Genomic DNA, 14,691 nt, shown 5'->3' on the forward strand with positions numbered 1-14,691 from the left:
CCTGTACCCTAATTCTCGCCCATGTCCTAACACCCACTCTAACACAGGACCCTAACACCCTGAGACCAAAACCATAAACCTTAAGCAATAAACAAAACCACAACCATAACCAAAACCATAAAGCATAAAATGTATTCATTAACCACAGGCATAAATAGGTCATAACTGTAAACATAACCATAAGACGTAAACCATAACAGTAGCCATAAACCACAACACAGCCCCAGCCCTAATGCTAACCCTCCAAACCACTTACACCAAGCCAAGTCTAATCAGATTATACAAACACATCATAAAAAAGAAAACTACCCCAGGATACCTTATAAAGATGAATGTAAAAATCTATCACAAAATAATAGCAACATGAAACCAGAAAAACATTAAATGGATAATGCCATAAGCAAGTATCTCTACACCAGAAATTTCAGGTTGTTCAACATATTAAAATTAAGCAATGTAATAAACCACAATAAAAGTGTGAAGTAAAACACATGATCATATCAATTAATGCAGAAAAAGCTACAATCAAAAACCAGTGTTAGGGGCTTCCCTGGTGGCGCAGTGGTTAAGAATCCGCCTGCCAATGCAGGGCACACGGGTTCGAGCCCTGGTCTGGGAAGATCCCACATGCCGCGGAGCAACTAAGCCTGCGCACCACAACTGCTGAAGCCCGTGTGCCACAACTGCTGAAGCCTGCGTGCCTAGGGCCCGTGCTCCGCAACAAGAGAGGCCACCACAGTGAGAAGCGCGCGCACCGCAACGAAGAGTGGCCCCCCCGCTCGCCGCAACTAGACAAAGCCCGTGCTTAGCAACGAAGACCCAACACAGCCAAAAATAAATAAATTTTAAAAATTAGAAAAATAAAAAACCAGTGTTATTTCATGATACAAACACTCAAGAAAGCAGGAGTAAAAGGAAATTTGTTCAATATGGAAAAGAGTAGTACAAAAAGCCACAGCAAACATCATGCTCAATGTTAAAGACTGAAAGATTTACTCCTGAAATCAGGAACGAGGCCAGGAAGCTGGTCTTCATCATTGTTACTCAATAGGATGCCGGAAGTCCTACCCAGAATCTTGAGGAAAGAAATAAAAAGCATCCACGTGTGAATGGAAAAATTCAAACTGTGTCTCTTCACAGAACACAGATCACATCATTTTATATATATAACTACCTATAATGAACAAAAAATTATTTGAGCTAGTCAACTAATGCAGCAAAGTTATAGAACAAGATATCAATTCACAAAAATCTATCTTATATGTATACACTAGCAATAAATAACCTGAAAAAGCATTTATGGTAACAATTCCACTGTAAATAATGTCAACGTCAATATTTAGGAATATACTTAGTCAAGATACAAGACTTGTTTTATGTGTGTAAATTTGTCTGTTTGAAATTACTGGAAAGTAAATTACTTTTCAAAACACCATGTCGATAGCATGTCCGAAAAGCAGAGAAAACATCAAGCTTCCATAGAGCAGCCAAGCTTTACCCAGGTCCAGTTCACCCAAAGTCCACATGTCACTTAGAGGCACTGTGGGAAGGTTATATTAGGAGCCGCTGTCCTCCGTGTTGTGGACGACCTGGAGATGGTAGAAACAGTGGGATTTTGGAATTCCAATTTTCCACTTCATTCCACAAAAAAGCTATTAGAACTAATAAATAAATTCAGTAAAGTTGCAAAATCAATACACAGAAATCAGTTGCATTTCTAAACACTAATAATGAACCATCAGAAAGAGAAAGAAAGCAACCCTATTTACAAATGCATCAAAAAGAACAAAATACCTGGGAATAGAGTTAACCAAGGAGGTGAAAGACCTGCACACTGAAAACTTTACGACATTGATGCAGAAATTGAACAAGACACACGAATAAATGGAAAGATACCCTGTTCTCAGGGAACGGAAGAATGAACGTTGTTAGAATACGCCTTCCACCCAGAGCGGTGCGCGGTGAGCGCAGGCCCCCCCGAAACGCCATGGTATTTTCCACAGAAACAGCGCAAATCCTCCTAAGACGCGTGTGGAGCCACAAAGGACCCCGAAGAGCCAAGGCGACCCTGAGGAAGGAGAACGGGCCGGAGGCACCTCGCTCCCTGACTTCACACTACATGGCGAAGCTACAGCCACCAAAACAGTGCGGAACGGGCTCAAAACAGGCGCACAGACCAGAGGGGCGGGACGCAGAGCCCAGAACCCACCCCGCACGGGGGCGCCGTTAATTCACGACGAGGGGGCCACGGACACACCGAGCGGAAGGGCAGCCCCACGGTAAACGGTGCGGGGAAGACTGCACACCCCACAACCCACGCGGCTCCACCGCGCACCAGCCTGACCGAAAACCCAGCTTTGCACGCCAAGCCCTTCCGGGTCGCACGAAGACGGGCCCCCTCAGCCGTCAGTCGCCCCCAGGAAGCTTCTCCCCACTTTTCCTCACTGTCTCCTCACCTTATCCGCCGGCGTCGCCTGCGTCCTCAGGAAACCCAGCTCCCGTCAGCGTGGACGCAGCCCCACGTTGTCCTGAAGCCGAAACCCCAGCGAGTCCTGAGGAGACCAAGCTGCTGTCAGCAGAGACGCTGAGCCCAGCGTCCCAGCCGCAGCCCCGGCGGTACCTGAGGAGACACGACTCCCCGCAGCTGCGCTCAGAGCAGAGTCGGCGGGGAACGCGCATGCGCTGTGGGTCAGCGAGGCGGGCTCGGCGCCACCCTGTGGTCGGTGCGGGAAGTGGTCGGTCACTGGAGACAGCGCCCCCTGCTGGCGGAACTGCTGAATCTGTTAAACCGTGGAAATTCAAACTGAAATGGAGACAAATATCCCAAAAGTTTTCGGAAAACAGTTAGGGAACAATTAACTGAGAAAGGAGGAGAGGCTGGAGGCATCTCCCTACTTGACCACACACTGTTGAAAAGCTACAGTCGCCGAAACAGTGTGGAATTGGAACAGAAACAGGCGCAGGGACCAGAGGAACCGGACAGAGAGCCCAGAATTCAACACGCACGGATGGGGTCAGTTAATTTATGACAAAGGGGCCAAGGACACACCGAGGGGAAGGACAGTCCCCACGTAAGCAGTGCTGGGAAAACTGGACACCCCACAACTCCAACAAGTTGGAAACCATTTGGAAAGCAATGAACGTAGATGCAAACTTTACAACTTACACCAAATTCACTCAAAGTTATTCACAGACAAAATTTAAATACAAAACTATTCAAAATTATGGAAGCAAACGTAGAAGACAATTGACATGAGCTTGAGTTTGGTCGTGTAGATCATGAGCTTTGGAGTTTTAACACACAACACTAAAAGGCAATCTACAAAGAAAAACAAGGAATACTCTGGACTTTATAAAATTAAAGATATCTACTCCATGAAAGACCTTATTCAGAAAATCAAAAGACAAGTCACAAACTGGGAGAAAAATATTTGCAAACACACATCCAATGAAGGATTTGTCTCAAAACATACAAAGAACGCTAACACAAACAACCCCATGAAAAATAGGGAAAGATCTGACTGGACACCTGGCCAAAGAAGATACACAGACAGTACACAAAACTATGCCCAGGACTAGGGGGCAGAAAAACAATGGTCCAGCTCAACTTTCTGAGCCATTTGTGACGGTGGACTACTCCTGTCCTTCCTGGAGGCCTCAGAGGGATGGAGAAGGAGGAAGGGGTAGAGGGCCAGTTATGCTTAAACCTAACTCTAACCCTGCCCATTCTCACCACTTTCGTTCGACATGGTCTAAGATGTCCTAGCCATAGTAATTAGATTTTAAAAAGAAATAAAAGGAATCTCATGGCAGAGGAAAAAGTAAAACTGTCACTGTTTGTAGATGACATGATACTCTATACAGAAAATCTTGAAGATGACACCGGAAACCAAATAGAACTCATCAGAAAGTTCAATTAAGTTGCAGGATACAAAATTAATCTACAGAAATTGGATGTATTTCTATACACTCACAACAAACTGTCAGAATGAGAAATTAAGGAAACAACCCCATGGGCAATGACATTAACAAAGATAAAATACCTAGGAATACACCTAACCCAGGAGGTAAAAGACCTATACTCAGAAAACTGGAAGACATTGATGAAAGAAATGAAGATGACACAAACAAATGGAAATATATACCGTGCTCATGGATTAAAAGAATCCTTATTGTTAAAATGATTCCACACCCCAAGGCAATCTAGAGATTGGATGCCATTTCTATCAAAATACCAATGGAATTTTTTTGGAGAACTAGAACAAAGAATTCTAAAATGTGTATAGAAACACGAAAGAACCTGAATAGTCAGTACAATTTTAAGAAAGAAGCACAAACCTGGACATATCACGCTCCCTGATTTCAAACTATACTACACATCTAGAATCATTAAGACAGTATGGTATTGGCACAAAAGAAATACGCATAGAGCCATGGAACAGAATTGAGAGCCCAGAAATAAACCCACACTTATACAGTCAATTTATCTATGACAAAAGAGGTGAGAATATACAATGGAGAAAATATAGCCTCTTCGATAAATAGTGTTGAGAAAACTGGACAGCTACATGCACAAGAATCAAACTGGAATCTTTTCTTATACCATCTACAAAATAACCTCAAAATGAATCAAATACTTCAGTGTAAGACCTGAAGCCATAAAACTCCTAGAAGAAAACATAGGCAGTACACTCTTTGACATCAGTCTTAGCAATATTTTTGGATCTGCCTCCTCAAGCAAAATAAACCAATGGGACTCCATCCAACTGAAAGGCTTTCCAGCAGCAGAGGAAACCATCCACAAAAGAAAAGGCAGCCTACTGAATGTGAGAAATATTTGCAAACAATATATCTGGTAAGTGGTTCATACACAAAATAGACCAAGAACTCATTCACACAAGTCAACCTCCAAAAAAACAAAAACCCAATTAAAAAATTGGCAGAAGACGGAACATGTTTCCAAAGAATATATACAGATGGCCAAAAGACACATGAAAAGATGGTCAACATCACTCATCATCAGGGAAGTGCACGTTCAAACCACAATGAGAGTATCACCTCACACCTGAAAGAATGGCTGGCTATTATCCAAAAGACAACATGTAACAAGTATTTCCGAGGATGTGGAGAAAAGGGAACTCTCATTCACTTTTGTTGGGAATGTTCATTGGTACAGCCACTATGGAAAACAGTATGGAGGTTCCTCAAGAAATTAAAAATAGACCTACCACATGATGCAGGAATTATACTTGGGGGTATCTTTCTGAAGGAAACAAAAACACGACTTCAAAAATATATACATACCCTTATGTTCATGAAGCCTTTATAGACAATAGTCAAGTTATGGAAGCCACCAAACTATCCATCAATAGGCAAATGGATAGAGAAGTTTTCATATATATATGTGTGTGTGTGTGTGTGTGTGTGTGTGTGTGTGTGTATATATATATATATATATACACACACACATATATATACATATATATATGAAAACTGGACACACACACTGGAATATGACTCAGCCATAAAAAAAGAATGAAATCTTGGGCTTCTCTGGTGGCGCAGTGGTTAAGTTTCCACCTGCCAATGCAGGGGACACAGTTCGATCCCTGGCACGGGGAGATACCACATGCCACGGAGCAACTAAGCCCGTGTGCCACAACTACTGAGCTTGCGCTCTAGAGCCCGCGAGCCATAACTACCGAGCCCACGTGCCACAACTACTGAAGCCCGTGTGCCTAGAGCCCGAGCTCCACAACAGGAGAAGCCACCGCAATGAGAAGCCCACGCACCACAACGAAGAGTAGCCCCTGCTCGCCACAACTAGAGAAAGCCCGTGCGCAACAATGAAGACCCAACACAGCCAAAAATAAAAACAAATAAATTTTTAAAAAAATATGAAATCTTGCAAGAACATGAATGGACCTAGAGGGCATTATGCTAAATGAGATATAGCAGACAGAGAAAGAGAATTACCTTATGATGTCACTTATATGTAGAAACTATAAAACAAAACAAATGAAGAAACACAACAAAACAGAAATGGACTCATAGATGCCAAGAACATGCTGGTGGTTGCCAGATGGGAGGTTGGTGGAGGGATGAGTGCAATAGGTGAGAAAGATTGAAAGGTTCCAAATTCCAGTTATAAAACAAACGTCATGGGCTGTGATGTACAGCATAGGGAACAGAGTCCATAATACTGTAAGAACACAGTATGGTGACAAACGGTAGCTAGACTTGGTGATTATTTTGTAGTATATAAAAATATCAAGTCACTATGTTGTATACCAGAAGACTAATATATAATAATTGCCATCAAGTATACGTCAGTTTTTAAAAAGAAGAAAAGGTACTATCTTAAAAAAAAAAAAAAAAAAAAAAAACAGGGTGTTGGGGAATTCCCCAGTGGTCCAGTAGTTAGGACTCCGCGCTTTCACTGCCGAGGGAGCAGATTCGATCCCTGGTCAGGGAACTAAGATCCCGCAAGCTGTGCGGCTCAGCCAAAAAAAAAAAGAGTGTAGTGAGATAAAGAGGCGATGTCAGATGAAACTATGAAAGGATGCGGGTTGAAAGGCCATCTGCGAAAGTGTCTGCTGAAGTTTGACTCTCAAGTGGCCCAGACAAACAGGACTTGAAGAGAAGCAGCCATGTGATGCTACTGGAATGTTCATTTGTTTCTTTGTTTAAATAGGGTTTATTTTTTTTAAAGAAGTTTTGAGTTCACAGCAAAATTGGGCAGAGTACAGAGAGGTGCCACGTGCCCCCTGCTCTGCTGTTATTGCTCTCCCCATCTACCCCCTCCCTCCCACCCACACAGGCGTTCAGTGTTTCCCTCTCCCCAACTATCCTATCAACATTCTGGGTGTTGGTCACTATCGATGAATCTACATGGACACGTCATGATCACCAGAGTCCAGAGTTTACACTAGGGTTCACTCCTGGTGTTGCACAGTCTATGGGTTTTGACAAATGTATCTCACCGTGAATGTATCACACTGAATAATTTCACTGCCTTAAAAATCCTCTGTGCTTGACCTATTTATCATAACCCACCCCTTAACCCCGCCACAACCCCTAGCAACCCACCCTTTCTGTGGTTTGCCTTTTCCCAAATGCCATATGTAGTTGGTACCCTAAGCTATGCCACCTTTCCAGACTGGCTTCTTTCAGTGACTGATATGCACTTAAGGTGCCCCTCCCGTCTCCCATGGCTCTTTCTCTCTCTCATTTCTTTTCAGTGCAAAGAACATTCTGTTGCATGGATGGAGCCCAGTCTATGTGTCCAATCACCTCCCGAAGGCCATCTTGGTTGCTTCCAAGTTCTGGCAGTTATGAATAAAGCTGCCGTAAACGTCCGGGTGCAGGCTTCTGTGTAGATGGAAGCATTCAACTCATTTAGGTCCATCAACACCAAGGAGTCTGAGGGCTGGATCGTATAGTAAGAATGTGTTTCATTTTGAAAGACACAGCCCATGTTCACAGAGTTTCTGAAGATGGTCGCTGAGAGCATGTCAGCATGCTGAGGAATCAAGCCAAGGAAGGAGGTAGAATTCAAAGACGCCGGCAAGGAAGATGTGGCCGAGACAGAACCTGACCTCCACCCTCTTAGAGCTGAAGGCTGGTCCTGAGAATTAAACGGACACGAGACAGATTCACAGGAGGGAACCATATACATTTATTTCCCACAAGTTTTACCTGACCCAGGGCGCCCTCTAAGGAAATGAAGAAAGACCCAGAGACGTGGCGAAGCCTAAATTCTTTTCTGTTGGGTTGAACAGAGAGGCGATTGTGGAAAAGGAACCACACTATGTGGGGAGGCTAAGGAGGGTGAGAATTCTGCTGCACAAGGTCTGTTTGTACAGAATTATCTCATTCTCCACTCTCTGCCCTTGACGATCACAATGTCACTCTCCTTCCAGCAGAGGGGGGACGTCTTCCTGGAGGGAGGGGTGGGGCAGTGGCGGGGGGGACATGTTACCTGCTGCTTCCAGGAAGAAGAAGGGGAAGGCTCAGCACGCCCTTCTTGGACCTGCTTTACTGGGGGGCAGGGGGGTGTTTATTTGTTTGTTTTGGTTTTGCTTTGTTTTTTGAAGTGTCTGTAGCTCAAGACAATATTCTGGTTCCCTTTACATCTAAGTCCTTTACCTGGGGTTAGGCTTCTGACAGGAGGAGGGACACATGTTTCTGACATGACGGGCTGGGCAGGCAAGGAGGGATAAGATGGGTGCGGGCCCGTACCTGTTCTCTTCTCATGTGTTGGGAAGATGATTCTGCTCTTGCCAGGTGGGATCTAATTTCTCCATGAACGATCTAGCAAGATATCAGCTGAAAAGAGGAAGAGCAGAGGTCAGAAGAATGTAGAGAAGATGGAATATAGATGCTGGGGTCTCCTGAGCAACGATTTCATCAGAGGTGCATGCACATCCCTGGTCTCTGGACCACCGTGTTTAAGGCCGATTTGGTGTGTAGGTCATTTTCAATGTACGGTGGTACCATCAGGCCACTTTGGGGTACTGTCTCCGGCTCACCTGAGTGGTGCCGTCGTGCCCACATAAGACGGGGCTCACCCAGGGATGGCATGGTGCCAGAGAAAGGGAGACGGCGGTATGTCATTGAACTTAAGGTATTTCCAAGAGAGTGACTCTCTGAAGTGGCTGAGGTAGGAGAGCAGCCGGATATCTGTCTGCTTGTTTGTTGGGTATGGGGGTGGGGGCGGGTGGGTGTTGTTTATTTTCTGGACGAGGTGAAAGAACTCTTAAAGTGAAGGCATTTGTACAAGGGGTCTGGCAGGATGGGAGGGAGGGGGTCCATGTGCCATGAAATCTAGAGAATCTAGAGTGGTTCAGACTCAGGCCTTTTCTCGTAAACAAGCAGAGACAGGAGTTGGCTTTGGTCATGGCAAAGCTAGCTGGCACCTCAGTAGTCACAACAGAGGGTTCCCAGAATGAACTGATTTGAAGGGGCCAGCACACCTGCAGCCCTCCCCCCTCAGACCTCAGGCCTCAGCCCCCAGGTGGTGTACCTTTCACAGGAGAGATTTATTTCCTCCTTGCAGGGAGACAGAGAGGAGATCTTTTGCATGGGTCTTTTCTTAAGTAACATTAATTCAAAATAATCAATATGTCATTAAGGCCTATTTAGAAGTGACCTGCCCTGGACCCTAACAATATATACATACATACATACAAGAAAGAGAGAGAGAAAGAAGAGACAGAGAGAGAAGGGACAGAGAAATAGAGACAGACAGAAACATAAAGAGGCAGAGAGAAATAGACAGAGAGACAATGAACACAGGAGACAGGGAATGAGTAGAAGTCACACAATTTTCATCAATCAGTCCGCACGTTAGAACCCAGGCGCAAGGTCCACCCACCCTGGAGGGGCGGGGATGGCACAAGGACAGGTGAGCAGGAGGCATGAATGCCGGGAGCCATGGTGGGGGCGGCCCACCCCAGGGCCAAGATGAGACTCGGGGACCCGAGTCTAAACGCAGCAGGAGGACCTGGAAGGTTGTTGCCGGAGGGGGCGATGTCTGAATTTTATTTACTTTCAATCCTCCCAATGGGGGGACTCAGAAACAGGCAGGAAAGGGAGTGACTCTCCCTAGATCCCGAGCAGAGCCAGGCCTGTTCAGTTGTGTTCTGTGCTACGCCAGCCCTTCATGGAATCCTTCCTTTGCTAAGCCTGTGCGTGAGCTCCACGTGATACCAGCCCACGGGTTTTACAGGCACTGTGGGTGTTTCTGGGTCTGTACACCTGATGGCCCCCCTGGGAAGTAGATGCCAGAATGACCCCCACTGTGCAGATGGGGGACTGGGGAGACCCTGAGAGGCACATGGCTTGTCCAGGGCCACATCACTGGTGAGGAGGAGGAGCCAGGTCTGAAGCCAGCTGTGTCCTCAGAGCTGGGGCCCTGGCGGCACCCAAGCCTCCCCAGGCTATGGGGTGGGTTGTGTTGGTGTCACAGTGCATAGACATGGCACGGGGTGGGGGTGAGCGGTCAGCAGCCCAGAGGTGCCCTTGGGGAGCTGTGTGTAAGGAGGAAGCCCGGGTAAGGGGACCTCAGGAAGGGACCTCGCTTCCCTGGCCATAGAGCCAAGCAGAATTGGAACCTGGGTGACCAGGTGCCCACTTCTAGAGGAGCTCCCTACCCAGCTCACTTGGTTGGCAATGCTCGAATGGACATGTTGTGCTGTGTCCTGATATCCCGAGGCCGTGGCCTCAGGAACGGCCCCAGAAAGAGCATTTTCCGATGCTGCAGGCCTTGCGTCAGGTCTCACCCCAGACGCCTTTGGCCATCTGCCCAGAGGGACCCAAAGGTAACACTGGGAGGCCCAGGGCAGGCCAGCCCAGGCCAGGCCACCGCTCTGATCCCATCCAAGTAGCCCTATGTCCCCCTCCCTGGACGTGTGGAGGTCGGGGCTTCTGTGGGCTGGGTCTGCCTGCCGCTAGAGCAGGCTGATGAGGGGTCAGAGGCCAGGGGCGCCGGTCATGTCCACACCTCCAGTCAAAGCTGGCTGGGCGGGATGTGGAAAGCCAGGGCAGCGCCCTTCTGCCCGAGGTCCACCCCAAGCCCTCTAGGTGGATCTCTCTCCTCCCGGGTGGGGGGAGAGCAGACACAGGTCTGTGCCTGACCCGGGAGCAGGAGGTCGAGGGGGCGGCGGCGGCGATCACGGCCGGGCGGGGCTCTGGTACCTCCGGGCCGGGCCGGCCGCTGGTCCCTGTCATGGCAGAGCCTCACGTTGGAGATCGGTGACGAGCTCATCCAGGGGGACACCCGACCCACCATCTCCCCGAGTGAGGGGCTGGGGCGCCACGCTGCCCGCGAGGGCCGGCGCAGGCTCTGGGTGAGTGTGGCCATGGAGGGCTCCACGGAACCGGGGCCCAGAGGTAAGCGGGGAAGGCCTCCTGCCCAGACGCCCCCCAGGCCACTCCCCAGGCTCCAGCCCCGGGCTTCCACGGAGCTCAGCACACCTGGCTCTGACCTGGAGCACCACGTGCACCTTCCCCCGAGTCAGCTGCAGGACCTGGAGCCCACCCAGGCAGAGCACAAGGGTGAGAAGGCCGGGAGTGGGTGCATGTGAGGGCGTGGGGAGGGGTGAGTGCTGGGCCACACGGGGGGGGGGGGAGTCCCCAGAGGCTGGGGTTGGGCCCAGAGCCAAGGCTGGCCTGAGGCCACCCATCTCATGGACTGCCGTCAGAGAGGACATCCTGCTGTGAGTTCCTGGACCGGGAATTCTCTGGGAAGCTCAGGGAAGAGTTCTGTCCTCGGAAGGGCACATGGAAAGGCAGGCGTGTGGGTCATCTTTTCTCCTCTCACAGCTTCAGCACTTCCCCGGACCTTAAACCTGGCTCCAACTCCCAGACCTGTCTATCTGGAGGCGTTAGCCGCAGGTGCAGGACCAGGGACCAACGAAAGGGAAATCCCAGCCTAAGGAATAGCCTGCCAAAGACCCCGCGCCGGGGGAGGATTTACCACCCCAGCAGGAAGAGCCGGCACGTGCGCCTGCAGGAGACCCAGAGCCATTTCTGGAAACATCACCCCCAGGGGCGGAGCTGGCTCTGCAGCCATCATCACCCGATGGTGATGGTCTGCTCCCGATGTACACCACCAATATGCTCCCCAACCCGAAATTTACTTCCCTTGCCCTGTTGTTATTTTTATTTTTTATTTTTTGTAGTTCTGTTGTTTTCTTTCACGTGGTTTATGGCATTTTGCACTTCTCTTTTTAAGTTTAAAATAATAAAATTCATGTTCTTTGCATTTTAAATTGTGCAATTCAGGAGCATTAAGTACATTCACAATGCTGTGCAACCATCACCACTGTCTAGTTTCAGACCCTTTCATTCCCCCTCCCCCCAGTAAAACCCTGTATTGAAATCATGCCCTCCCCGTTCCTCTCTTCCCCAGTCCCTGACAACCCTTAATCCTCTTTCTTTCTCTGTTTCTTTACCTATTTTGGGTGTTTCCTATCAATGAAATCATACAAAAGGTGGCTTTTTGTTTCTGCCCACATATTTTAAGAGGGGACTGGTGAATTCTTGTATTTTTTTTTTTTCATCTGAAATAGCATTTTGGTATTTGAAAGGGAAATCCAGGTGGATTAAAGATGTCACGTACAAAACGAAGCCCGTTTAGTAAATATGTGCATAGTCTCAGGGTCCACACTGCTGTTCTAAGTGTGACACCCCAGCCAGAAGACAGAAGGGAAGCACCGAGCTCTTCCTGTGGCCCAAAAATAACTAACAGAACAAAACCAAGAAAGACAGCTGGAAAGACAAACCCCAACACAGACTGGAAAAGCATTCCTCGTAACCCAGAGCCAGAGAAAGAGCTAACATCCCTGTGGCCCCAAAACCCTCTCGAAAATCAAATGTTCTGAAAAGAAACAGAAAAACACATGCAGTTGCAATGAGAGGCTATGCATGTGGCCAGTGCAGCTTAGAGACTGCTTGACCTCTCAGACGAGGACACACGCAAATGTAAACACTGGGGAAACGGCACTGGTCATCATCACCGAGGTAGGTGTTTAGTCTGGTGACCACCAGCCCTGGGGACCACAGGCCCCAGCAGATCCCCCAAAGGGAAGAGTGAACGGACACTCCTCCCCGGGGGAACAGTGTGCAGGACCCATCACAGTGCCGCAGGTGCATCCCTTTACTAGCAGTGCGGATCCTCGGAGGGGATCCCACTCCAATTCTTGCACAATTTTTCCTGTCAGCTTAGATGCCAACCCTCAGCGTCCCAAAGCTGCAGCCCTGGTGGTACCTGAGCAGACAGAACTCCTTTCAGGTGTGCACACGGCCAAGTCCACCACAGAGGGCGGACGCGCCGGGGGTCAGAGAGGTGGGCTCAGCGCCCCCTGTGTTCACTGCGGGGAGTGCAGGCCACACCTCATTTCCAGTTCACTGGACACAGCGCCCCCTGCTGGCAGAACTGCTGAATCCATTAAACTGTGGAAATTCAATCTGAAATGGAACCCAGTATCCCATATGGTCGCCAAAACAGTTAAGGAACAATGAATTGGAAACCCTACAGGGTGAAATGAATGTAGATGCAAACTTTGCAACTTACACCAGATCACTCAAAATTATTCAGAGACACATTTTAAATGCACACTTCTCAATATTATAGACGAAAATATAGCAGAAAATTGACATGAGCTTTGAGTCTTAACACACAATACAAATAGGCAATCCACAAAGAAAAAACAAGGAATACTGTGGATTGATAAAATTAAAGATTTCTACTCTGTGAAAGACCTTATTCAGAAAAGCATAAGACAAGTCAAGAACTAGGAGACAAATATTTGCAAACACACGTAATAAAGGATTTGTCTCCAAATAGACAAAGAACGCTAACAAAAACAATCCCTTTAAAAATAGGAAAAGATCTGAAGGGACACCTGGCCAAAGTTACCCAGATAGCACGCAAAATTATGCGCAGGACTGAGGGGCAGAAAAACAATGGTCCAGCTCAACTCCCTGAATAATGTGTCACCCTGGACTAGTCCTGTTCTTCCTGGAGGCGTCAGAGAGATAGAGAGGGAGGAAGGGGAAGAGGGCCAATATGCTGACACATAACTCTAACCCTGACCACACTCCCCACTTTCATTCAACATAATTAAATAAAAAGAAATAAGAGAAATCTGATGGTAGAGGAAAAAGTAAAACTGTCACTCTTTGTAGATGACATGACACTCTATGTAGAAAATGCTGACGGCAATACCCAAAACCAAATAGAACTCATCAGGAAACACAGTTAAGTTGCAGCATACAAAATTAATCTACAGAAATTGGTTGCATTTCTATACACTCACAACGAACTATCAGAATGAGAAATTAAGAAAACAATCCCATGGACAAAGACATTAACAAAAGTAAAATACCTAGGGGTGCATCTAAGCCAGGAGGTAAAAGACCTATACTCAGAAAACTGGAAGGCATTGATGAAAGAAAATGAAGATGACGCAAACAAATGGAATGATATGCTGTGCTCATGGAACGAAAGAGTTCGTTAAAATGCTTCCACACCACCAAGGCAATCAAGAGATATGATGCCATTCCTCTCAAAATATCAGTGGATTTTCTCGGAAAACTACAACAAAAAATTTCAAAATGTGTATGGAAACACAAAAGAACCTAAAGAGTCAATAAAATCTTAAGAAGAAGCACAAATTTGGACATATCATACTGCCTGATTTCAAACGATACTGCAAACCTAGAATCATCAAGACAGCATGGTATTGGCACAAAAGAAATAAACATAGATACAAGGAACAGAACTGAAAACACAGAAATAAACCCACACTTATATGATCAATTCATCTATCACAAAAGAGGTGAGAATATACAGTGGGGAAAAGACAGCCTCTTCAATAAATGGTGTTGGGAAAACCGGACAGCTACATACACAAGAATCACCATTGGATTCCTTTCTCATACCATCTACAAAAACAACCTCAAAATAAATCCAACACTGCAAATACTTCAATCCTGAAGCCATAAAACTCCTATTAGAAAACATAGGACGTACACTCTTTGACATCAATCTTAGCAATATTTTTTTGGATTGGTCGCCTCAAGCAAGGGAAACAAAAGCAAACTAAACCAAAAGGACTCCATCCAACCGAAAAGGTTTTCAACAGCAAAGCCAACCATGCACAAAACCAAAAGAAAGCATACTGA

General features: G+C 46.9%; 1 long non-coding RNA gene across 1 annotated transcript in view; it reads right to left on the bottom strand.

The window, feature by feature from the left end:
* LOC137754754 (uncharacterized) overlaps positions 1–2,633 on the bottom strand; it is a 36,002-nt gene extending 33,369 nt beyond the window's left edge. The window contains exon 1 of the long non-coding RNA XR_011071920.1: positions 2,457–2,633. This is a non-coding gene — a long non-coding RNA (uncharacterized lncRNA). The remainder of the gene's footprint in view (positions 1–2,456) is intronic.
* Between the last annotated feature and the right edge of the window lie 12,058 nt (positions 2,634–14,691).

This window comes from Eschrichtius robustus, chromosome 20 (genome assembly GCF_028021215.1).
Source record: "Eschrichtius robustus isolate mEscRob2 chromosome 20, mEscRob2.pri, whole genome shotgun sequence".
Taxonomy (NCBI): domain Eukaryota; kingdom Metazoa; phylum Chordata; class Mammalia; order Artiodactyla; family Eschrichtiidae; genus Eschrichtius; species Eschrichtius robustus.